Source organism: Sus scrofa, chromosome 2 (assembly GCF_000003025.6).
Source record: "Sus scrofa isolate TJ Tabasco breed Duroc chromosome 2, Sscrofa11.1, whole genome shotgun sequence".
Classification (NCBI taxonomy): Eukaryota; Metazoa; Chordata; class Mammalia; order Artiodactyla; family Suidae; genus Sus; species Sus scrofa.
Window position 1 is genome coordinate 128793912 of NC_010444.4, and position 25261 is coordinate 128819172.

At 38.5% G+C, this 25261-nt stretch overlaps 1 long non-coding RNA gene across 4 annotated transcripts in view; it reads right to left on the reverse strand.

Moving 5' to 3' along the window:
• Positions 1 to 25261, reverse strand: part of LOC102158243 — a 1168296-nt gene that overhangs the window by 475859 nt on the left and 667176 nt on the right. For 3 of the 4 annotated variants that reach the window (XR_002342080.1, XR_002342078.1, XR_002342077.1), the window contains 2 exons: positions 13480 to 13579; positions 10835 to 10918 (listed from right to left, as the gene is read on the reverse strand). This is a non-coding gene — a long non-coding RNA (uncharacterized LOC102158243). The remainder of the gene's footprint in view (positions 1 to 10834; positions 10919 to 13479; positions 13580 to 25261) is intronic. The other variant, XR_002342079.1, reaches the window with a different exon arrangement.

A 25261-nucleotide genomic window follows, 5' to 3' on the forward strand; every position in this document is an offset into this window, starting at 1 on the left:
AGCCCTAAAAAAGCAAAAAAAAAAAAAAAAAAAAAAAGAAAAAAGAAAAAAAAGAATTATTTGAGAACAAACATGACAGTCCTTAAATCGGCTGTGTTCTTGTCAGAGGAAAATAACCGACTGGACACAGGGCCTGATCCAGTGCAGCAACTCATGTGTTGAGTTTCCAGATGGGAGGCTTTACATAATTGGAGTTTGTGTTTCTTGTCAAAGGAGAACTCAGTATTGTGGGCATATTTCAACAACAGATACAAAGGATAACCTAAAGGGATGTCGGGAATGCCAGTGATAAGGATATTACTGCATACGTTCCTACAGAGACACAAAGTCCCACCTTCCCTTCTGCAGGTGAAGGGGACACGTGGAAGAGAACCTTGCATCACCTCTGATGCACAGCAGGTGCACAATGCTGTGGGCACCCACCCTTTTTCCCACTGGGTGACATTTCTTAAAGCACAAATACATTGAGAGCCTGAAAAGCCACCTCATGTTCTGAGGAAACTTCTTTTATGCTACTCAACCTCCGCCTTGACCCTTACCTCTACTGGTAGTAATTTCAAAGTTCACTGCTTACGAAAAGTTGTATTTTATGTGTAGAAAAGAGTTTACAATGCTCAGAAGCATATTAAAAGAAGTGTGGAAGAAAAGAAGATATCTTAATGTGTTTAAGTTCTCTGTTTCTCTGTTGGCTCCCAGCTTCATCGCCTGCCCTTCCTCTTGATTCTGCATTGCCGGGAAGTACATTCCTTGTCAAAGGGAGGAACTACTGGAAACAGGTGGGCAGGAAGAGGGGCGCCCCAGTACTTTCTTCTTTCCCTTCAGTGGTGTCTCTTCCAGGGGCTATCTCTCCGCAGTGATTCCGGGCTCATTGGAAAACCCTTCCTTTTACGTTCCAGCTCCCAAAGACAGCAGCAAGATAGGTCTAGCGCCAATCTGGAAATATGACCTGGTGGCAGTGGCACTTTTTACTGTTGCTAATCTCTGGAAGGTTCCACAGCTCCTGTGTGTCTTTGCAACTCTTCTACAAACTGTGTTAAGAAGTCCCCACATTAAAGGCCCACTATTTTTTCTGTTTTCCTATTAGAACCCTGATAACGCCATGGATATTTCCTAAGACAAAGTTTTGTATCATGAAAGCCGTTTCTGTCCTGACTGGGGACACTTTGAGTTGTGGGAAGGGTGCAATTCACAAGACACATGGTAGATACTCAAAACAGAGCATATTTGGACAGCTCAGACATTTTGAACAAACATATACATTTACAGTTAAATGTTGTTTTTTTTTTTTTTTTCTGGCTATTTCCCTTGATGAAATTAAGCAGCTGCTCAATAAATCCCATCTCATTTTGTCCGATGTAGCCAGAGCCCTCATCTCATTTCAAATAATGGCTTTTCCCAAAGGAAGTGTCTCCTTTCAGGATATCATAATAAGCTAATGGACTGAGTGATCAATGTTGTGTGCGGTGGAACATTAAAAATGTGCCATAAAATATGGAAAACAATTTAGCCACTCTCTAATGCAAGCAATTCTTGTAAAAACGATACATGAAAAACATGTACCCTACTATTTTTTTCATGCCTTACGACAGGATTAGATGCAATAAAAACCTTGTCTTAGCAAATCAGCACGTTAGAGGCTGCTGTCAGCAATAACTTTGCAAAGACATGTCCATTACCAAAGAGGGGCATTATCCTAAATTTACTCTCATTGAAGATTGATGTCGGCTCTAAGCTACCATCTGTCTCTAGATTCTGTGGTATCACAATGCTGTCACTCTGCAGAGTGGGAGTGGTTTGCGGCTTCTTGTTTTCTTTCCACATTTTTATCTTTTCAAATTTGAATACCGACAGGCAACTGTTTGAACAAAACAACCAAGTCCGATTGACCGGGTGAAAGTGGAAGGGTCAAGTCCAGATAAACTTTTTATTTTCCTGAGTAAGATGAAGAAGGTATCAGACGAATTGTTTGAAAAGTCATTACCTCGCAGTGATTTATCCTAGTGGATTATCAGCTATTTTGTGACAAGAAAGTATATATCAGCACATCTGGTCAGTTTCACAAATTCTCCACACGAAATAGCTTAGTGACAATTTGACCAAGCAAATACGGGTTTTTCCTGATTTGAGTATTCCCCCCTCGCCAAGGGAAAAAGAATAGATGTTCTTTGTCTCAGTGTGGCTTATCTTTTGAATAGAACAACAGTCTCCAACTTTTTTGATTCCTCTTTTTTAGCAGGAATAAAAGTTTGACTACTCAGTTCCAAAAATTGTTTATATAAATTGTATGTAAATTACACACATTTTGAGCTATTATACTGATATATACATTACACAGTATATACAACAATATAAATATAAAATGGTGGGATCAAAATAATGGTAGGTAGAGCTTTGATTCTTTTGACTCACATTCCATGAATCATATCAACCAGACAGCTAGGTGAGACTTCACAGCAGCCTGAGTTGAGAATTCAGTTTTGACACAAAGGTTCCATTTAACTCTTGTCTATTGAAGATAGGTTTGCCAGATAAAATGCGGAACACCTAGTTACATATTGACGGGGCATGCTTATACTAAAAAAGTACTTATTTATCTGAAATACAAACTTGACGGGCATCCGGAGTTTGTTAGTTTGTTTATGTATTTATTTATTTCTTAGCTTAGTCTAAGAATTCTAGTTGTTGTCCAACTGCCTGAGGCTTAACCTAACAATACATTCGGCTTAGTCCTCTCTCCGATTTTTGTAATTACTATCTATTAACACACAAGTGTTAGGTTTCATAGCTTCTGAAGAATTAACACGTAATAGCAATAATGATACAAATTATGATTTATTTGGTGTATGCCGTGTTCCAGGTATATTGCTTTCCAGTATTTTCCAGGTATATTCCTTAATTTCTCCCCAAATCATGTAAGATGGGTAATCTCAAATTTATTTATTTATTTATTTATTGTCTTTTGTCTTTTGTTGTTGTTGTTGCTATTTCTTGGGCCGCTCCCGACATATGGAGGTTCCCAGGCTAGGGGTTGAATCGGAGCTGTAGCTACCGGCCTACGCCAGAGCCACAGCAACGCTGAATCCGAGCCGCGTCTGCAACCTACACCACAGCTCAGGGCAACGCCAGATCATTAACCCACTGAGCAAGGGCAGGGACCGAACCTGCAACCTCATGGTTCCTAGTCGGATTCGTTAACCACTGCGCCATGACGGGAACTCCTGTAATCTCAAATTTAAAGGTGAGGAAATGGAGACTTAGGGAACCTCAATAGAAGGTTTTTCAAGTAAGTGTTAATGAATGACAGAAGTGCAACTCAGATCCTGAGAACTCCCTGAGTATTTTCCTTTACATGAAGGCATTTTTTTCCCCACCTTTTTCATAGCACTGAGCGTACCATGTAAACTCTTCTTGCTTGTCCTCTATTATACAATGACGAAGACCTGAGTATGGCTCCATAAAAAGAAGGTCTATACGCTTCTCAAGTCACTAATATTGGATGAAAATAGCAAAGCATGCTTCTAGATCCCAACTTACTGGTTTAATTCTAAAAATAAATTGAGCCTCCAGCATTTGTATTCGATCATTGTTTGGACAACTTCTCTAAAATCCTGACCATGAACTTTGGTTCAGGGCAGGCAGTGTTTCTCACGTTTTGAAAGATTATCTCCTAAGGAATCTTCTAGACATTCTTTTTCCTAATCCTCACTTCCCCCACTCAACTCACCCCCTTCACCTTGAAACTTAGACATCATAAACTGCATATCTGATTATGTACTGCAGCCCTACGCCACAAATCATTTTAACATCCAATGTCTAAGATATTTTTTTGACCCCCAGGAACTAGGGTTAACCTCTCTGGGATGAGAGAGCCCTTGTTGAGAATGCATGGTCTATGGAAACACATGCTTCTTATAGTTGACTTTCCATACCTTAAGGCCTCTTGGTAAAAAGTTGTCTTAGCAACTAATTATTGGTAAAGTGGACTAGACTGAAGCCAGGTGTCTGGAGCATTTACCCTGGCTCTGCCTCTAACAAGCTGTGCAATCCTGCATAATTGAGATGTTCTGGTCTTGGGTCACCTTAATTCTGAAACAAGGGACTAAGCTGAATTAGTTTCAAAATCTTTTGCAGTTGAGAAACTTCATGAACTCATATAACAAATTCTGCTTGTTGGCTACTTTTCGCATAAGCTACATAGTTCATGAAGTTAAGCCATATCAGTGGTTTCATTTGCTGGCAAGAAATACAAGGTACTTTTCCTTTTTGGGCAATCTGTATTTGCACTTTAAGAGAGTAACAGTGTATTTTCATAGATGTCTTAGTAAATAGTGTAAACTTTTATATCCTCGAGGGTTTCTGTGATCTCATTGATGGAGGCCATGATTTGGCAACATCAGAGGGATGAATTTCCCCCACGGTTCTGGTTCCGAGGTACAGACATGCATGGGATCTTAACTGTGTCACAATGAATTTCTGCTGTGTTCCACGGCTTTCAGTTAGATCTGACCTTGAATCATATTGAACAGAGAGCAATCATAGGTCACAAATCACAAAGGTTTAGGTAATACTCTCTTCCATTGAGGAAAACTGATTTAATCATTTTTTGCTTTTTCTTTTTAGGGCTGCACCTGGGGCATATGGAAGTTCCCAGGCTAGGGGTCAAATTGGAGTTGCGGCTGCTGGCCTATACCACAGCCACAGCAATGTTAGATCTGAGCAGCATCTGCAACCTATGCCCACAGCTTGTGGCAATGCCGGATCTTTAACTCGCTGAGCGAGGCCAGGAATCAAACCCACATCCTCATGAATACTAGTCAGATTCTTAGCCTGCTGAGCCACAATGGGAACTCCTGATTGAATCAAATTTGATTTGATATGACACTCAGAATTTAAGGAATTTTAGAGTATTACTGCATGTCACAAAAATCTATTATAATATGAAATTGTTAAAGTTTGGATTATTTCACAACATTTTAATGTACATAAATATAAGTGAATTTTATTTGTATATGTCACAAGAATTTAATCATCAAAAAGGGAATGCCCTTTGTGGCTCAGCGCTAACAAACCTGACTAGTATCCATGAGGATGTGGGTTTGATCCCTGGCCTCTCTCAGTAGGTGGGGATCTGGCATTGCTGTGAGCTGTGGTGTAGGTCACAGACATAGCTCGGATCTGGCGTAGCTGTGGCTGTGGTGTAGGCCGGCAGCTACAGCTCTGATTTGACCCCTCGCCTCAGAACTTACATATGCTGTGGGAGCGGCCCTAAAAAAAAAAAAAAAAAATTCATCTGAGAAAGAATCATTTGGAAAGTGCCAGGACAATTCTTTTTTTAAGAGAATTGTTACAATTTCCATATAATGAAGAATTATTTTTATATTATGAATAATTCTCGTTACCCCATTCTTTTTTTTTTTCTTTCAAAAATCTGTTTTCTTGGGCATTTGTTTTTGGAGCGTGGGTTTCATCCTCATATTTTCCCAGGTCTTTTCTCACTTGTCTGCTCTTGTTTTCATTTCCCACTTTGTCAGGAAGGGACAGGAGATTTTTACAATATTCCTTGGAAGGAGCTGATAGTTTTAAAATTTTCAGTGTAACATAGTCCCAAAACAAACTTTTATTTTTAAAAATACTGACTAGTAAATATTTTCATAGAAAAGCTTGATGCTTTCATGGTAAGAGTCTCTGTCTTTTTACTGTGTCCTAATAAAGACTCCCATCTCTCAAGGGCAGAAGGGGAAGGAAAATAAGTGTGTGAAGGGCATCAGATAATCCATTCTGCCCAACATGTATTGAGCAATGCTCACAATAAGTCTGTAGTAATTGGGATTTTCCTTTAAAAATTATACTAAATTATTAATATGTTCTACTCATCAAAAAAAAAAATGAATAGACTACAACATATTTTAATAGTATATTACTCCACTTCCATTTTGCTTGGCTAAATTTGGGAAGGAGAGTTATGTGTTATTCAACATCTTCCTGGAAGATTATTCATAAATGCAAAGAGTTTTTTGCTATTTCTTTGGGCCGCTCCTGCGGCATATGGAGGTTCCCAGGCTAGGGGTTGAATCGGAGCTGTAGCCACCGGCCTACGCCAGAGGCATAGCAACGCAGGATCCGAGCCGCGTCTGCAACCTACACCACAGCTCACGGCAACGCCGGATCGTTAACCCACTGAGCAAGGGCAGGGACCGAACCCGCAACCTCATGGTTCCTAGTCAGATTCGTTAACCACTGCGCCACGACGGGAACTCCATAAATGCAAAGAGTTTAGACTAGAGATGTGTAGTCACCCATTCGACACTACCAAATTTTGTTTATAAACTAGATCCTCTTTAAACTCAACCATTACCTACTTTGGGAATTTTTTCAACTACTAGGTTTATTTCACATCCATAAAGCAGCATTTGAATAGCACCTTTGCAGACTGTAAAAATTAATGTCAAACATAGATCGTTTATACAAGTCTAATAAAACAGCTTGATGGAAAAAAGAAAGGCACAAGCTTGTGAGGTTGTTTGGGAAGTAGCAGGCCTAAGAGGAGGCTTTACGTAGTGTGTTTTATTTTATGTGGTGCAAGGGAGACCTGAGCACATCCATAAAGAGAGTGGTACAGTGGAAAGGGAGGCAATTAGGGATTCAAGTGGGAAAACAAGGAAGAGTGGGATCAAGTTCCTTTATTAATTGGGATAGAGATTAAATCAAGGGTCAAGAAGGAGGGTTAGTTTTAGAAGGAGGGTCTGAAACTGGGAAGATTTTAGGTAGTAAAGAAAGAGATTTGGGGCTGGAAAGGAAACTTGGTGCTAGAACAAGTCCTCCCAATAATGAGCTGATGGCTGAGTTTCAAGATTCATAGGCTTCATGATCCCCTGAGTACAGAAGTGGGATCTATTGGTAGAAGCTGTAGAACACAGATTCAGTTTACTTCAAGGAAGCTCTGCCTAGCAATCTGATATGTCCATAAATAGAAAGAGCTATCCCAGGAGATAGTGGGTTCCAACACTTGCTACATGCCAAGGAAACCTACTTGACAGATTGCCACAGAGAAGACACAAACATGGAAACAAGAATGTTTTGCAGGAAAATAGTTGCTCCAGAGAAATTCAGTTGCCACCCTTGTTGAACTCCTTGAACTCCTTTCTCTTCTGAAAATTCACTGTTAAGCCAGTAAATTAAGAGACTACTACTTCTCTGATCAGCTCAGTAACAGCAAACTTTCTGTTTCCTTAGAGGAAATATAAAGGAAAGGGATGGAGGGTTTAGGAAGTGTGTGTTATGACCATATTTATCAGAAATCACTAAGTATCCATCTTACTAAATTTCATTTATATCCAATCACTATCACATTTATTCAAAGGATGCAGTAAGAATTGACTCTGATAATTTGTCCAGTTCGTCAACTTTAAGATTATAAACCCTTTAAGGTTGAACATCTAACTATGCATTTCCTTCTATGGTCTAAGAGAGTCTTGTTCATAAATGACTGTTTGAAAAACACTTGTAAACGAGACTGGAGAAGCTGCCAAAACAGACTTTTTGTCATGATCACCACTGTGTCTTTGGTGTCACAGTATCTTAAGTGAAAGTAAAAGCAAACAGTAAGTCTTTTTTTTGGGGAATAATTCAAATGAATTTTTGAGTTTCTCATTAGGGATGCTTCACTGAGCTCACATCTAGATCATGGACAAAGTTTTAAACATCTGAGATCTTGCCAGTATGCTCTCTAGCCCACTGAGTATGATTACAAATGAAGAACAACCTTAGGACCATTATCTTTGACAGTGAAGAAACACACACTTACCACCGATGTGAATGCTCTTTCCAGCTTCCCTTCATTCTGTACTTTCAAGGCCAGCTCTTTGGAGTCTATTAGGAAATGTGGCTTCAAAAATCTGTGTTTACCTTGCGGGTACAGTTCGAGTTCATTCCATCTCTCTAATATGTGATAATATGATTTTGCCCAGTATAGACTTATGGGACTTTAGAATGAATTATTTTCAAAATTCTTTCAGAACTTTTTTGGGAAGATAGGCAGCATTGCACAGCCTAGTCCCTGGATTAGGTCAACAAGGTCATCTGAATTAACTACCCGTGAGAGCTCTCTGGTACGGTATTTTTAAACATATAAAATTCTTTGTACTTTCTTCCTAACTTACAAAATAGCATTCTCTGATTAACTTAAAATAATTTACACATAAAACCAGAACCATCTCTTTGAGATGCAGTGTGATAAAATATTCTGAACTTGGATTTTGGTGAAGCCTGCACAATTTTGTAAAATTTTATTGAAAAATCACTAAATTACATACTTAAATGGTGAGTTTAATGTACATAGAGCTTTTTTTTTTTTTAAATGGCATTATTTCTTATTCCTCCTTAAGTTTGATATGGATGAGGTGTTTCCAAGCAGAATACATGATGGGCTAAAAATGCATGCCTGTTTATGTTTGAAATATAGGTGGATGTTCAGTAAGTGCCTCCTGTGATTGAGTTTCCTTTCATACATCCTATCTTAACCAATTTGGAGAATTATATGGTTCCCAGAAAACCAAAGAAGTTCATGAGCTATGTGAAGCAACTTGGTACCACGGAGAATAAAGTAAAAGCTCTCAAATCAACCATATATAGCTTCAAGCAATCATTTTCTATTCAAACTGATAACCCCACAAAAGGAAATTTAAAAAACCAGAGTTTTAAAGAAAGACCAAAGATCATGTTATGCATTAAGAGATATAATGACCTATGTAGGAGTGAGCCTATTTAATGGGGGTAGATGACAGGAGACGCAGCTGTAGTGCATAGAGAAACATCTGGACTGTATGTGGTCATCAGTGGGGGAAGCAATAGGTGGTTAATATCAGGTATGTCCCAACTTTGTGCTCAAGGCAGTACACTGGGTATTCTGGAAAGGATCTATGAAGATAAACAAGATAATCTACAGAGCTAGAGATGTGGGTTCAAGAATGAAAACTAGGAAGCCATTCTAAGTGGATTAAACTTCACTTAGAGGCTGACGCCAAAGAACAGCAGTAGTGTCCGGCCTCCACTACTTAGGCAGAAGGTCAATGACACAGGCTGACCTGAAATTGATTTGCATGAGTGATTTACCTAGACTCCCTTAAATTCCCTGATTTGTTCCAGAACTTTGGCTGGGAGTTCAGGTAGGGGCTAAGTGACCTCAGCTGTAGCAAAGAGAGAACTCTAATGCTGGGAACTGAGCCCATCATTACAGTTTCTCAGATGTGCAAGCACTTATTCCTACACCAGCAAAGCATTCAAGATGATTGAGACCTGCTTGCTTCTCTGCCCTCCTCCTCTGCCAGGAAGTACAGCTTGACCCTTCTCTGCTCTCCCTTCTTTCCCATGCCTTCTAGCACATGCTATGTGGAATCTGAAGTGGAGACATTCTAAAACTGACTTGCCTACAGTAAGATGTGGGTGTGTGTCGGGGCGGGAGGGGAAGGGGGACGGGACACTAATAGCCAGCCGAACAGTTTTACTACTTTCAGAATTAAAAACAAACTTTCTGGAGGTCCTATCGTGGCTCAGCAGAAACGAATCTGACTAGCATCCATGAGGACTTGGGTTCGATCCTTGGTCTCACTCAGTGGCTTAAGGAACCAGCATTGCCATGAGCTGTGGTGTAGGTGGCAGATGTGGCTCGGATCTGATGTTGCTGTGGCTGTGGTGTAGGCTGATGGCTATAGCTCCAATTTAACACCAAGCCTGGGAACCTCCATATAATGCGAGTGTGGCCATAAAAAAAAAGCAAAAATAAAATAAAATAAAAATAAACTATCTGTAACTTGGTATTCACATTTATATCTAAAATCCAAACTTTAAAATTTAGAAAGCCATAAGAACATCGAGCAGTCTGTCAATTATAGACTAACATTCTTTTCGAATTAAAAGAAAAAACCTGTCAATCTCTCTTACTCTCTCCTCCCACTAACTTAGGTGGGATAATGATAATGAACTTCAACCCAGCACTACTTTTCAAGCCCTGTTCATATACAGAAACCCCACAAAACCTCATGCTTTCGAACAGTCACATTTTTAACAAGATGAATTCAATAGTTCACTATCTTACCAAAATAAGAATGCAAAGAGAAAACTAAAATCACAGTAGAATGAAAATGTTACATATTTATAGGCTGTGAGTCCCCCAAACCAGAATGAAAATACGCAGGGTGAGAGTCCAAAAACAGTTCTGCAAGTCAATACAATAAATCAGACCCAGATGTCACAAACACAATAAATCAATTGAAACTGCCAAACCACTCTTCTCAACCTACTGGATTTAATTAAAACCACCATTCAGTTCATGAGCAGCCTTCTAATAAGGCAGATAATATCCCTCAGACTCAACCATCCACCCAACCTGATGGGGGAGACACAGCTTGTCAAATTTCAATCTAGGGGTCTATTAGGCATGGCAGGGTTTACTGCAGATCTGCAGTAAGGCACTGTCATCCCCACTATGTCCTCTTCTCATTCTTCCAAAGCACTCATTGAGAATGCCTTCCATCAGCCTTCACCACCTTAACAGTAAGTGCCAGATAAAGACCTGGGGAATACTGACTTGCTGGCCCTTGTTTTTGTGTTGCAAATACAGCACAGCCATTGAAAAGACACATTTAACCAAACGTGTAAAGCATGGAGTGACATAGTGGTCTGCAGTTTGAGGTGCTTTGGTGACTCTTCCTAGGACATCCACACTCTAGCACAGTGTCTATAAAGATCTGTTCCCAAACAACTCGTAAAGGCCATCAGAAGAAAGACAAAAGGGATGAGGAAAAAAACAAAACAAAACAAAGCATGAAGCACTCACAAGTTATTATGAAATCACGCGGCTGGCAAAGGGCACGGGTTTCCCGGCATCTTCTAGGACTGGAGGTTAGGAATCTCATTGGCCCTTAAATAGAAAAGATCCCTTGAGTTTAGTGCAGAAAAGACACAGGATACCCACCCATGAATAAGGTTGTTTTAACTGGAAGGATCACATCATTCATCATGAACCATCTCTAAACTCAGTTAGCAGAAGCCTCTCTGGCACTTTCCTTGTGAATACTTGGCTCCATTTTATCAAGACAGAACAGACTATGCTTGGCATTTTTGCCTTGAGTTATTGACATGTTTTAAATTATGCTGTTTTATGTCCATTCTTAACAGAACAGAAATCTGCTACAAACGATCTTTATTAACAGACTGCCTCAGGTGCTGAGACTCTTGATTTAACAACGTCTCCAAACAGACAGGCAGGGAGCTTGTTAATAGGCTTTTCCAACCCTTTGGCTTCTGTGAGACGTAAGTGGATTACGGAGGTTTGTTTGTCAGGCTATCTTTTTACATCACTGTCTGAATAATTGCCACAAAGGCCTATTGCTTTGGCCTAATTAACAAAATGTACAAAATCCCGAGCATAGAACTTTTATTGATTAGCTATCTCCATGGGAAGCTTACGAACCCTCATGACTCCTGGCCCGAGACGGATGCTCTTGGTGACTTTACACACTCGCCTACAGCCTGTTACTATACCAGGGACTCATCTCAGCATTTGAGCTACTCGTAAAGTATCACAAGAACCACATTTACTGTGTGTAATTTAAAAATCAGTATCCTTGGTGTGAGACCCATTCTTATGCAAATGTCACCTTATGTTTATTATAAAAATTAATGCGATCCGTTCCAATTTGGTTTTTATTCATAAAAACTGGTCCTTGAGGAGGTAGTTTTAATAGTAAAAGAGACATGATTAAAGGAAAAAAAAAGTTTTTTATCTGAATGAAGTGAAAAATAAGAATAAAACATGACAGAAAAGTAAAAAATATGGAGAAGTAGGAGTTAGATTATTGTCCAATCACTTCTCATTAACTAAATAATTACTTTAACAAAGAGTTCAGGGCTGGTGTGTCAGAAGACCACTCCAGGCACTGAGACTAAACTAGAGAGCGAGAAGACCGCCAGTGTCCCTGCTCTTGTGCAGCTATTAGCATCAAGAAGGGTAGATTTTCCGAAAGCCCAGGTGTTGAGGCGCATCGACCATTTCTGTATTAGCTTATATTTACAGGAGTCCCCCTTATCCCTCGTTTTGCTTTTTGCAGTAGCAGTGACCCAAGATCAACCATGGATCAAAAATATTAAATGAAAAATTCCAGAAATAAACAACTCAAGTTTTAAATCATGCACCATTCTGAGTAGCACGGTGAAATCTCAGGCAGTCCCCCTCCATACGGCTCAGGATGTGAAACATCCCTTCGTACAGTCTGACCTGCCTGTTAGTCACTTAGTAGCAGGTCAACAACTGGTATCATCAGAGCTTGTGTTCAAGTAACACTCATTTTACTTACTAATGGCCCAAGGCCCCAGAATGGTAATGCTAACAATTCAGATATGCCAAAGAGAAGTTGTAAACTGGTTCTTTTAGGTGAAAAGCTGAAAGTTCTTGTCTTAACAAGGAAAGAAAAAAAGGTACATGTTGCAGTGGTTAAGATCTATGGCAGGAACAAATCTCCTATTTGACATGAAGAAGGAAAAAAGCCTGTGCTAATTTTTCCATTATCCCTCGAAATGCAGGAGTTACGGCCACAGTGCATTAGTTAAGATGGGAAAGGCATGAAATTCGTACAATAAGAACTTTTACCTTTGATTACAGGACCGTGCTATATTCGTTCTATTTTATTATTGGTTATTGTTGCTAATCTCTTAATTCATTTATAAGTTTAATTTATAAATTAAACTTAATCATAGGTATGTACATATAGGAAAAAAACAGTATACATAGTATTCAGCACAATTTGTGGTTTCAGGTATTCATGGAATATATGCCCTGCAGATAAGTGGGAACTACTGTAAATTTCCTTAGATCTCAGTAAAAAGCCCATGGGATAAAAATTCTATTTGATGACTTAGGGAGTTAGATCGGCCATGAGAAAATAAGCTGTGTACATCATTTAATGTAATATTCAGAAGGTACATATTAAAATATGTACTATAGACTTTTTGAGTTTGAAAAGACCCAAGATCTGATCCAATTAAAATGGGGTCCGATTAAAAATGGAGGGGAGGACAAATAACAATTTCTTAATGTACTTTTCCACGCAAGTTAGAAAGTTTTGACTAAATTTGCATTTTTGTTTTTGAAATCAGCCAAGTAACCAGATAATGACTGCAGAGTGAGCAAGAGATTATATCCAAACAGTTGAAGGATCTTGAGTTGGGAACTCAGCTAGAGCAACATTCATAGGATTGAATTAATTCAGAAAGCTTAAAGGTCCTGGGAGTAGACTACATTTTTTTCTTTTTTTTTCCTCTCCACTGCAAAAGAGGCAATGGTAATTTTTTTTAATCTGAAAAAGATATCTTGTCTAATTTTGGGAATTTATGCTGAATTCTGGAGACTATTTCACTCTGGAGAAGTCTATACATATAAGCACACACACATGTGGGCATCTGTCCACGTGAAAGTGAACTCACCGGAAATGTGATGAGGCACTAGTGGTGCTCTCATATTAAGATGAGGGTCACAGCAGCTGTCTTCAGACATAAACAAGAGACTCGGCAGAGTAGAGGAGGACTGAAATTGGATAGGTCAAGGTCAATGTGCTGAAAAAAGTATGACAGCTTGAGTATTCTTCAGGTGAAGCTAGATTATGCCAGGAAAAGGCAACCTCTCCTAAAACAGCAGCTTTGTTCAAAAGCCACTGGAGAATTGAAATAATAGCAAAGATGGGTCTCCTTTTGGATCAGGAGCAATAATAATACCACCACCAATAATTAATACAAGCTACCATTTGTTGAGACTACCTCATACCCCATGTACTTTGTCAATGGTATGCAGTTATGAACTTCATTAATCTTCACACTCCACCAAAGTAGGTGTTGCTATTATCTCTAGTTTACATGTGAAGTACACAGACAGGGAATAGCAGTTTGCTCAAGATCGCAAAGCCTCCCTCAATGAGAGGAAGAATCATTTGGTTTTGTTTGTTTCTTCGTTTTGCACCTGCGGCACATGGAAGTTCAGCCGCTGCCGAGACAACACCAGATCCTAACCACGGCCCCACAGTGGGAACTCCCAGAATCAGTATTTATTTATTTTTTATTTATTTATTTTTTTTATTTTCCCACTGTACAGCAAGGGGGTCAGGTTATCCTTACATGTATACATTACAATTACATTTTTCCCCCACCCTTTCTTCTGTTGCAACATGAGTATCTAGACAAAGTTCTCAATGCTATTCAGCAGGATCTCCTTGTAAATCTATTCTAAGTTGTGTCTGATAAGCCCAAGCTCCGGATCCCTCCCACTCCCTCCCCTGCCCATCAGGCAGCCACAAGTCTCTTCTCCAAGTCCATGATTTTCTTTTCTAAGGAGATGTTCATTTGGGCTGGATATTAGATTCCAGTTACAAGTGATATCATATGGTATTTGCCTTTGTCTTTCTGGCTCATTTCACTCAGTATGAGATTCTCTAGCTCCATCCATGTTGCTGCAAATGGCATTATGTCATTCTTTTTTATGGCTGAGTAGTATTCCATTGTGTACATATACCACTTCTTCTTAATCCAATCATCTGTCGATGGACATTTGGGTTGTTTCCATGTCTTGGCTATTGTGAATAGTGCTGCAATGAACATGCGGGTGCACGTGTCTCTTTTAAGTAGAGTTTTGTCCGGATGGATGCCCAAGAGTGGGATTGCGGGGTCATATGGAAGTTCTATGTATAGATTCCAGAATCAGTATTTAAATTTACTCCAAAGCCCACGCCCTTACTCCCTGCACTACACTTGCTGGGTCCTTGACTGACGCACAGGCATCTTTGGTGGTTGTGAAAGTGAGAGAGGCGGTGATGTATCACTCTTTGCCCAGCCAGTTGTTTTCCCTGGATTTTGCAAGAGCTCATGTTTAAGGTAAAACTGGTTATCACCTGCCTAGATACCAGTGATTTACAATTATTTCTTTATTAAGAAAATGTTCACTGTGTGAGTGGTCTCTCTCTGAAAAAATGCCAACAAAGAGGCCTTGTCAGTTTTTTGGCAGAGACACAGCTAAACACATAAAAACAAGTTTAAACACTATCATTTATGCATAATTCTCTCTTGGCATCATCTCTCACTTGCCACAATTTGCAGCCAGAAAACACTTATTTCTACTTTTCTTACTCTAGAAATAATCCAGCTTTAAGTGGATCTAATTCCTCCCTAGAAGAGAAACAGTCCTGTCAAGACTTGGTGGTGTGTGCTGTGTTTGAGGCATCAAGGTTTCCATTTACTGCACAGCTGCACAGACTCCGGAAGCTGGTGCTAAGCCAGAGCTCTGTACCCACTGCGATCTGCAGTCTGGAATGATAAACACACAGCTGCCTGTGGCAGGGGCCACAGGCATAATAGATGGCCACGTCTCCACAGGAGTCGGGCCAACACAACACAAATCATTAATCCAACTGCTTATATGTTAAATATCACAAAACGTGTACAAAATGGTGAGCTGTCTCCATGAAAGGCAGGGATGGGGCAGGGAGTCGGGGGAGGGGGGGCGGAGGCGGAAGCAATTTAAGGGAATAGGACAGAGTAAGCGGCTGTGTGTCCTTTGCAAAGTCCTGCTGGAGAACTGATTTACTGCCACAGGCTCTCTTGCTGCAAATAGTTCATAAAGCCTATGACCTGAGTACTTGCCCACGGGACCACAATAACATTTATCTAGCATAAATTAATGTGTTTCAACCACTAATTCAATTTGGCCTGCCTCATTCTTCTGGTTTTGCCAAAGCCTCGCCTTGCTATAAAGTCACTTGGTGATTCACATGAATAGCTGGGTTTGTTAAGGAGTCACACACCGCTAGGAACAAAGAGTGCTATTAGTTGAGCAGTCATCAAAATATACCCCCAGAGCACATTCGGAGCTGTGCTAATTGAAACTTCCTCTTTAGAGGGGCCTGATCAAAACCAGCTGTAGGAGTCAAGCTGGAGCAGATTTCAACATTGCATTAAAAGCCCAAAAGATTCAGAAAGAGCAGGGCGTCTGAAAGAAGAGGCATTCTGGCCCCAACACGTGCTCTAATTGGCTCCTGACATGCTGCACAGACAGCCCGTGACCTCAACCTGGAGAGCTGCGGCAAACTTCTCCACAAGCATGATGTGAAAAAAGAAACCAGGAGTGCAGTTCTCCTTATAAAATTCCAGATCTGCCAACCTTCTCAAGGAACACATGGGAAAAAACCACAAGGGCCTAGAGAAGTTAGAAAAATGAAGTGGGATATTGTCCTGAAGAGGTAAAAAAAGAAGAGACTAAGAGTTTTCGTCAGTAGTAGAGCCTTTTAGGAACATTCCATTAGTAATAAAAACATGATGCTGAGCACACAAAAGAGCAAACAAAATCCAAATGAAAAGAAAAAAATGTGGTGAAAACACAACAATGCAGACTACAAGATAAAAACACCAACTATCTCCTCCTCTTTGTCTGTATGTAAATTTCCTATTATAGGACATAGGAATGCATTATGCCAGCGTGTGTGTAGAAGAAAATGCATCCTTAGGTTTGCAGAAAGTGTGTAATAACCATACCACATTTTGCTTTACTTCAGGGTGGGTCAACCATTTGTAAAGGAAGCAGTCACGGATACATAAATAAAAGTAGCATATTCTCCCCATTAAATATGCGGATTTTATTTAATTTAGATGAGTGGAGTGCCTGGAAATGTTAAAAGGAAGTTTTGTTTTATAACACCTCTAAGTAGCAAATAAATTAGGAAGAACGGTTACTCTTTTTAATTTATTTACTCATCAATTTAATGGAGTGTCTAGTTTGGGAGCTATGTCACGGTGATTTGTAAAGATACCGGGTGGGGAGGTTTATTTATGTAGATGTGGAAAGGATCATTATGTTTTATGCCACAAAAGGATAAGAGTAAGTATATGTAATATGAATTTTAATGATTATTCTGGAGGATATAATTATAGCCCCACAAATAACAACCATGAAAGTTGAAAATGTGCTTCATTTTCACCCTCTTTTTGGATTGCATTAAGTGATTAACCTTATTTTTTTCTCCTTTTATCACAAATAAAATACATAAAATTGATTCACTGGATTTAAAAACAAAAACACCTTCACAAAAGCAGAAGTTTCATAGCTATCTAATTCTGCCTCTGCTCCCCATCTATGCTTAAAATTCTGTATCTGGAGTGTAATAGTCATGGACACAAAACGCAGCATCTGCTACGTGTGATATTTTTTTGAAGTTGTCCAAAAAATGAGTCGAAAGTATTTCTAATGCTTCTTTATTATCCACACACTTTCCAGATAGTGAATCATTCTTAATTCATAACACAACTCACAGTTGCAATGTCACACCCTTGATTTTATTTATCTTGTTTGTCCAAGTACTACAGACATTAGGGAGGCCTCAGCTTAGAGCTTTTAAACCTGAAGAAGGAGGCTGAAGAAATTGGACATTTTTCTAAAGATAATTCAAGATTAAGTGATGAAAAAAAGAATGTGTAAAGTATGCCAAACACAATATTCTGATTTAAAATGGTATGTGGAAAGCAGTCACTGACCCAGTGTATGCCAAATTTTCCCACTAACTTATTTTCTTTAAAATTCAGAAAGGAGCAATACTCATAGGTTGTCACCAAAACTGGATATGAAGTTAACTAATACCAGAATCTTGGAGTATCCAATTATCAAAGAATTAAAAGAACAGAAAATAAAATGACTTCCAGGTTCTTTACAATGAGAAACAGTGGAAATCAGTCCACGAAAAGGGATTTAAAATCCCTCGTTTCTTTCCTACTGCTTCACCCCTGACTCAGAAAATTGTTTATACTGAAATCAAAGCCAGAGCTGCTGTTCTAGCAATCAAGGACCCTACATTCTGAAGCAGCGCATGCTGTCTCCTCCTTCCCTTCATACGAGGTGTGATTTCTGACTCTGAATAGAAAGAGATGGTCTGCTAAAACTCAGAGAAACCCAGGCAGAGACTTGGTGGGATGCTTTGGAAGGTGGTATTGCACATTCAGGAATTAAAACACAAATGCAGGATTAAGCAAAAAATTCCCCTTAGGTCAGCAAGACTGTAGTGGACAAAAGCCTAATAAACTTTGGGAATCAGACTAGGAGTTGAACATGATCTTCTCTCCAAGAAGAGGAATAGGCCAGAAGCCATGAGAGTGTACAAAGCGTAATCCCAGATAAAAATCTCTTATGGGATAAATGTGATAAATTCACCATGAAGCTTATGAAAAAATGCTACATAACAAGAAAAAAAATAGTTATCAAATGAGGAGATCTTTGAGTCACTGAGCTACAAGAATCAAAGAATGAATTTAGAATATTACTTGGTGGCCTCAAGTGGCAAAGGTCTTTTCATTCTTTCTGGGCTGTATATCTACAACTACATTTCTCAGACTCCCTCTCCCTTACAGATGTGTGATTGAGACTAAGATCTCCTCACTGGAAGGCGAGCATAGAGTTCAATGGATCAAAAAGAAATAAAGCAAAACAAAAAGTTCTTGCTCTGAACATTCATATCTTTTCTGTTGATTAGGAATGATGATGACTAAGGCAGACATGGAAGATAAATGGTGAAAACAGAATAACTCCCCTGCATCATGGTAGAATAGAGAGATGAAACCATTCATCTGCACAACTGCCTTTATATTACTATTATTAAAACTACTTAAAATACCTGATAGCTATCAAAGAGCAAATAATTATGGGAACGAGATTAATAAAAAGACAAGAAATCCTGGAATGAGCCCAGCGTTTAGAGGCAGTTTCTCCTCAGGATAGCTGCCAGTTCTGGTACAGGCAAGTGAAAGGCTAAGAATCTGTGACCAAATTGCAAAGCTACAGGGACCACCAAGGGTTGACAGACCTATGCACTAATGCTAGGACCCTCAAGGCTGCACTTAGCAAATAAGGTTGACTTGTTTACAGACTCACTGGTGCAGGGACTCATACCAATTTCAAGTCACTTTAATCCAATTTTAGTGACTGAAATCATCCCACTTCGCTAGCTGTCTACTAAAAACAAATGTAAAAATTACATCATATTCATTCTTAATTGATTTTTTTTCCAAGTCGAGGTAAATTTACATTCAGTTAAATTCTCTCTTTTTAGTGTATGGTTCTACGAATTTGACAAACACATTCATTCATGTAACTGCCTCCATGATAAAGATACCTAATATGTCGACTGTCCCCAAAAGTTCCCTCTTGTCGCTCTGAGATCAATTCCCTCCCCTCTCCCTTGCCATGGCAACCACCAATTTGATGTTGTTCATTGTGGTTTTGCTTTTCTACAATGGCATATAAATGGAATCATGCAGCATGTGCCTTTTGAATCTGGCTATTTTCACGTAGCATAATGCACTTGAAATTCGTCTCTGTATTTATATAAATCCATCATTTTTCCAATTTACTACTAAGTAGTATTCCACTGCATGAAGTTACCATAGTTTATCATTCATCAGGTCATGGGCATTTGAATCCTTCTCCTTTTTGGCATTTCTGAATAAAGGATTTTGACATCTTGAATGTGTGTATGTACACATACATATCGATTTTTGTGTGGATATATATTTTTATTTCTTCTGGATAAATTCCTAGGAGTGGTATTCCATATGGTAAGTCTATGTTTAACTTTTAAGAAACTGCTCGTTAGATTTCCAAAATTGTTGTTCCATTTTATGTTTCCTCCAACAACATATGAGGATTCCAAAGAGTTCCAGCTACTTCACATACTCAATAGTATTTGGTGTTGTCAAGTTGTTGTTGCTGTGGTTGTTTTTATTTAATTAAAAAAGAAATTAACTATTCTAAATGTGTATTGGCATCTCTTTGTGGTTTATAATCAGCTTTTTGATTTTCATACCAAAACTTGTTGGTATTTTAACTGGAATTAGACCAAATTTGAAGAACACTTTTGAGAAAAACTTCTTAACAATATTAACTTGAACATAGTTTTATAGTTCTCAACACATAAATCTTGCACATATTTTGTTAGATTTCCTACAAAATATTTTATATTTTGGTGTTACTGTAAAAGGCACTGTGTTATTTAAATTTAGTTTCCAATTCTTTGTTGCTAGTATACTGAAAACAATTTTCAATTGATACTGTCCCCAATGATTTTGCTAAATTCACTCATTAGTTCTAATAGCTGTTTAAGACTCTTTGTCATTTTAATGCAGATGATCATGTTATTCGTGAATAGAGACTGTTTTATTTCTCCCTTTCCAATTTAGATGCATTTTGTTTCTTTTCCTTACTTATTGTACTAGCTGGGACCTACAGTGAACAGAAATGGTGAGAGTAACCATTCTTCCATTAATCTTCCCTACCAACTTTAAAAGTATTCAGTCGCTCACCATTAAGTATGCTGTTAGCTGCAGGTGGTTTTGTTTTAAATCAATGTCCTTTATCTGGATAAGGACGTTTCCTTCGACGTTTCTGATATTCAGAAAAAAGCAACTACACACATAAATAAATGATCAACTTGAATAAAAACTAGGAAAAATGAGAGACAATGGAAATAGATGCAAAAGGACTCAATTACAGCATTAGCAGAGATATGATTATAAAAATCTATAATTACATATTTAATGTAAATGAAAGGATTCAGAACTTTGGAAAGAGCTGAAGGTGGTGGGTGTGAATCCTTTCTTTCCATCAGTGTTTTACTTAGTAGTACTTTCGTGATATCTTATTTATATCTCTCTAATGCAGGTAGAACTAGCCTGAAGGATGTGGAGGTGAGACACCAAACACTGTTCCAAGGCAATGTGGGAAAGAAGCAAGAGCAGAACTTAAAACTTTTCCCCTCTGACATATCTTCCCCCTATTTCTGGTTAACTTATAGTTGCTCACTCTGTCACGCCCTGTCCTCACAAACATAATCAATACATATAAATCAGTTCCCAAATAGACTCCAGTCTCCCAAGGGAGACTCTCAAGATTTTCAGATTTGGTTTGTCATTAGTTTGTTTTATTTCCATCCAGAATTGGTTTTGGTGGAAGTAAACAGCAGGCCTTATTAGTTCACATCTCATTAGTCCCCACAAGTTCTACACATATGGATAGGTCTACTTCTTGCGTGCTGTTTCTGAAAGACAATGGGAAATGATGGGTGTTTTATTTTCACTATGATTCCTCCTCCCCATCATCAATATCTTCCATAATTGCATATTATTTACTGAGAGTTACTTTTCCATTTTATGAGATTCAGAATGAATATGTGATTCCAAGATCTTTGCTATTTGAATGGTTATAAAAAAATTTTTTTCCAACCTTAAAAAGGAAAAAAGTCTAGTATTTGCTTGTGAGGAAGAGAATAAATGCTACATCTATAAAATTCCAGGAAAGTGATATTGTATAAGGTATAGCAGTATTAATAACATAAGCATAGAATATAAGACAAAAAGAAATGATAAGGAAAATGGCATACATATAACCAAATAACAAGTCACTAAGTAATCTAGATACTCAATAACCTCAACAACCAGATAATTAGTAGTAATAGAAATAACAGTTATATTAAGTGTAATATCAGATATAGCATGTATAATATTCTATGTGGATATAATGTTCTACTATTAATATTAGACAGAATGTAATATCGGGTCTGTGGCAGCCATTGAGCTCTGCTTCCCACATTTCCTTGCAAGAGGACTGGCTGCCAGGGCGAGGGGAGAGATAATTGACTAACAGCCTGCAGCTGCCCCACATCATCAGCTCCCTCAGGGGATTCATGCCAAGGTCATGTATTCCTGATCTGCTCCTAGACAATGCCTGAGCTTGGTAGCAGTACTAGAGGAGGGCTATTTCTGCTCAGTATGGGACTTCACTAATGGATACCCTGCGGAGCATCACATTAAGTTGTTTCATCAGTGACATCATGCTGATCAGGTAGGATGAGCCCAAGGTGGCTAGTGGACTGGAGGCCATTTGTAGACACAGGAGCTATAGTCCTACTGCTCTGGCTATGAATTTCTCAGGTGTCTTTGCAATTCTATTTTCACTTCATACTTTGAGACCCTGTGGCTTTATTACTAATTATCTAGGTAATCTTCTAAGTAGATTATTTCTTCATTGAGATGACAATGCCTCCCTTTCTCATTAGGAAAATGACTAAATGTTATGAGAAACAATTCAGAGTAGGTAACTTGAATCAGGTGAAGATATATATATATATATCTTCAACTTCAGAATCTGACTGTTTTTGGAGCTAGGATCTTTAAAGAGATGTAATTAAGCTGTAATAAAATCATTATGGTGAACTCTAATCCAATATGACTAGTGTCCTTATAAGAACAAATTTGGACACAAGCATGTTATAGAGGGAAGACCATGTGAAGACTCAGAGAGATAACCATTTACAAGGCAAGGAGAAAGGCCTCAGAAGAAACCAGCCCCATCAACATCTTGATCGTGGACCTCTGGCCCGAAGAACTGTGAGAAAATAAATTTCTTTTTTTTTTTTTATAATTTTTTTAATTTTCCCACTGTACAGCAAGGGGGTCAGGTTATCCTTACATGTATACATTGCAATTACATTTTTTCCCCCACCCTTTGTTCTGTTGCAACATGAGTATCTAGACAAAGTTCTCAATGCTATTCAGCAGGATCTCCTTGTAAATCTATTCTAAGTTGTGTCTGATAAGCCCAAGCTCCCGATCCCTCCCACTCCCTCCCCCTCCCATCAGGCAACCACAAGTCTCTTCTCCAAGTCCATGATTTTCTTTTCTGAGGAGATGTTCATTTGTGCTGGATATTAGATTCCAGTTATAAGTGATATCATATGGTATTTGTCTTTGTCTTTCTGGCTCATTTCACTCAGTATGAGATTCTCTAGTTCCACCCATGTTGCTGCAAATGGCATGATGTCATTCTTTTTTATGGCTGAGTAGTATTCCATTGTGTATATATACCACATCTTCCGAATCCAATCATCTGTCGATGGACATAGAAAATAAATTTCTATTGCTTAAGTCACCAGTACCAGTCTGTGGTACTTTGTTATGGAAGCTCTAGGAAAAGGAATATACTTTGATAGAAAGCTCCCCTGCATTTCTAAATGCCCTTGGGAGTGGCATCATGCCCCCTTGAGAACTTCTAATATAAAGGATTCCTATTCTAGAACAAACACACTAGGGAGCAGGGACTAGATTTTATTGCAGCTGTTAGGATAAACAAACTCGGAGTCCCCACTTTGGCACTGTGGGTTAAAAATCCGACAGTAGCAGTTGCAATGCAGATCAATCTCTGGCCCAGGAACTTCCATATGTCATGGGTGCAGCCCCCGAAAAAAACAAACTCAATTGCATCTATCTATCTATCTATCTATCTATCTATCTATCTATCTATCTATCTATCACTATATCTCACAGTGGAGAAATCACCCATAGTGTTGAATGAAAAAAAAAAAATAAGCTAGCTGCAAAGCATGTTATCATTTATAAAATGTTCAAACATAAAAAAAATACTGGACATGTAAATTTATAAACATCTAGCAAAAGTATAAAAATCAAGATAGAAGCACCCTTATCAATTCCAGAATTTTGGCTATGTCTGAAGAAACAGAGAAAAGAAAGGGGGGGTAGGGTATGAAAGGGGTTAGAAAGGCAACCAAAACGATCTCTGTAATGTTGCATTGCCTTTAGAAAAATCAATAGCGCACATGACAAAGCTATGATATCTATTAAATTTGGATAGATAAGTCTGTTAAATTATTCTCTTTCATTTTATGAATGTATTAAATCTTTTTGTAAAGAAGGTAATTTCTACTTTATTATTTTAGTATAAAACAAACCCAATATAGTAACACAGTTTCCTTGTCACCAAGGACTTCACTTTTAAATGATAGGTAATAGCTGGTAAATTTTAGGAGCTATTTGCAGGATGTGGTTTGTTGCGTCTCCCTCATTTACTCCCTCCCCTTTGTATGGACTCCAGCTAATCCGGCAATTCATGTGCTTGCATTCTCTGCAGCTGTGTGCTAATTCTAGACTAAACCCCTCAAATTAGCAACGGATAATAATACACTAATTAAAACTGGAACACAAAGCAGTTTTTCCAGAAGCAGTGTGAAAAACCTGACTGATTATTATCTGTGTATACTACAACAATTTTAGACGCTCATTACTGAAGCTTAGAAGAATATACACTAAGACATGCTCAGAGTTGCTTCTTGAGTAATATTGATTTTACTTCTCTGCTCTGGAATATACACAGATGTCACTGTTTCTGAATCCTCCCCCTTTCTACCCCTAAAAGCCCCAGAACAAATACAGCAAAACAACAATGATGACAACAACACAGTAAAATGGCTAATACATTTAGAATTTTTTATATTTATGTAACAAAATGACCTTCTCTGTCTATCGACTTTTTCTTTGTAAACTTATCTGACATTTGCCTGATTCCAGGTAGAACGAAATAATATGAGGCTCCTTTTAAAAATTGTCATTTTAAGTTGCTTTATTCCTAAATTATTGAACAATAAAGATAACTGAGAGGACATGGCATTTCTCAGTATTAACTAGACATATAACTCTGGAAGTACTTACATTTAGAATTATTCAGGGATCGTATCTTCATTAAACCAGTATAAAATAACATCTACCAATGTAAATGTTATACTTAGCCGTCTAATCATTATAACAGAACAGACTTAAAATAATTGGAATGAATAGAGTTTATGCTAGAGATTAGGCTACAGGAAAGGGTTTCCGGAGTCACTGTGTATCAAGAAACCTATTGGTGTATTCCCTAAATCTGCCTCCAAATCAATCAGTATATAAGACCCCTTTTTATTCCCTGTGCTTAAAAATCTCTATCTGTAAGATAAAAATATTAATATACCATTTCCACTATTTTTATTTTCCGTTTGAAAGCAGTTCAGGAAACTCTGGCTCTGTTCATTATAAAAGGATGTATTTTTTTTTAACACAGAAAGAAAGGAGAGGCGGGTGTGGGACAGAGAGAAGTGGGGAGGGGAGAAAGGAAAGGGTAGGCTGGATGAGAAGCTATTGAAAGGGTCCGAGTGAAAGGACACTGCAGTTGGCACCACGGTGTTAACAGCAGACAAAAGAGAGGTGAACAGAGGGATATGATGGAGGTAGAACCAAGAGGTGCATTTTACTGATGTTCGTGTATGTGTGCTGGGAGAACATGAAGAAAGGAAATGGAGAGATCCAAGATCAGTCTGAGATTTCTGCCTTGAGTAAGTAGGTGGATAGTGATGTGATTTAC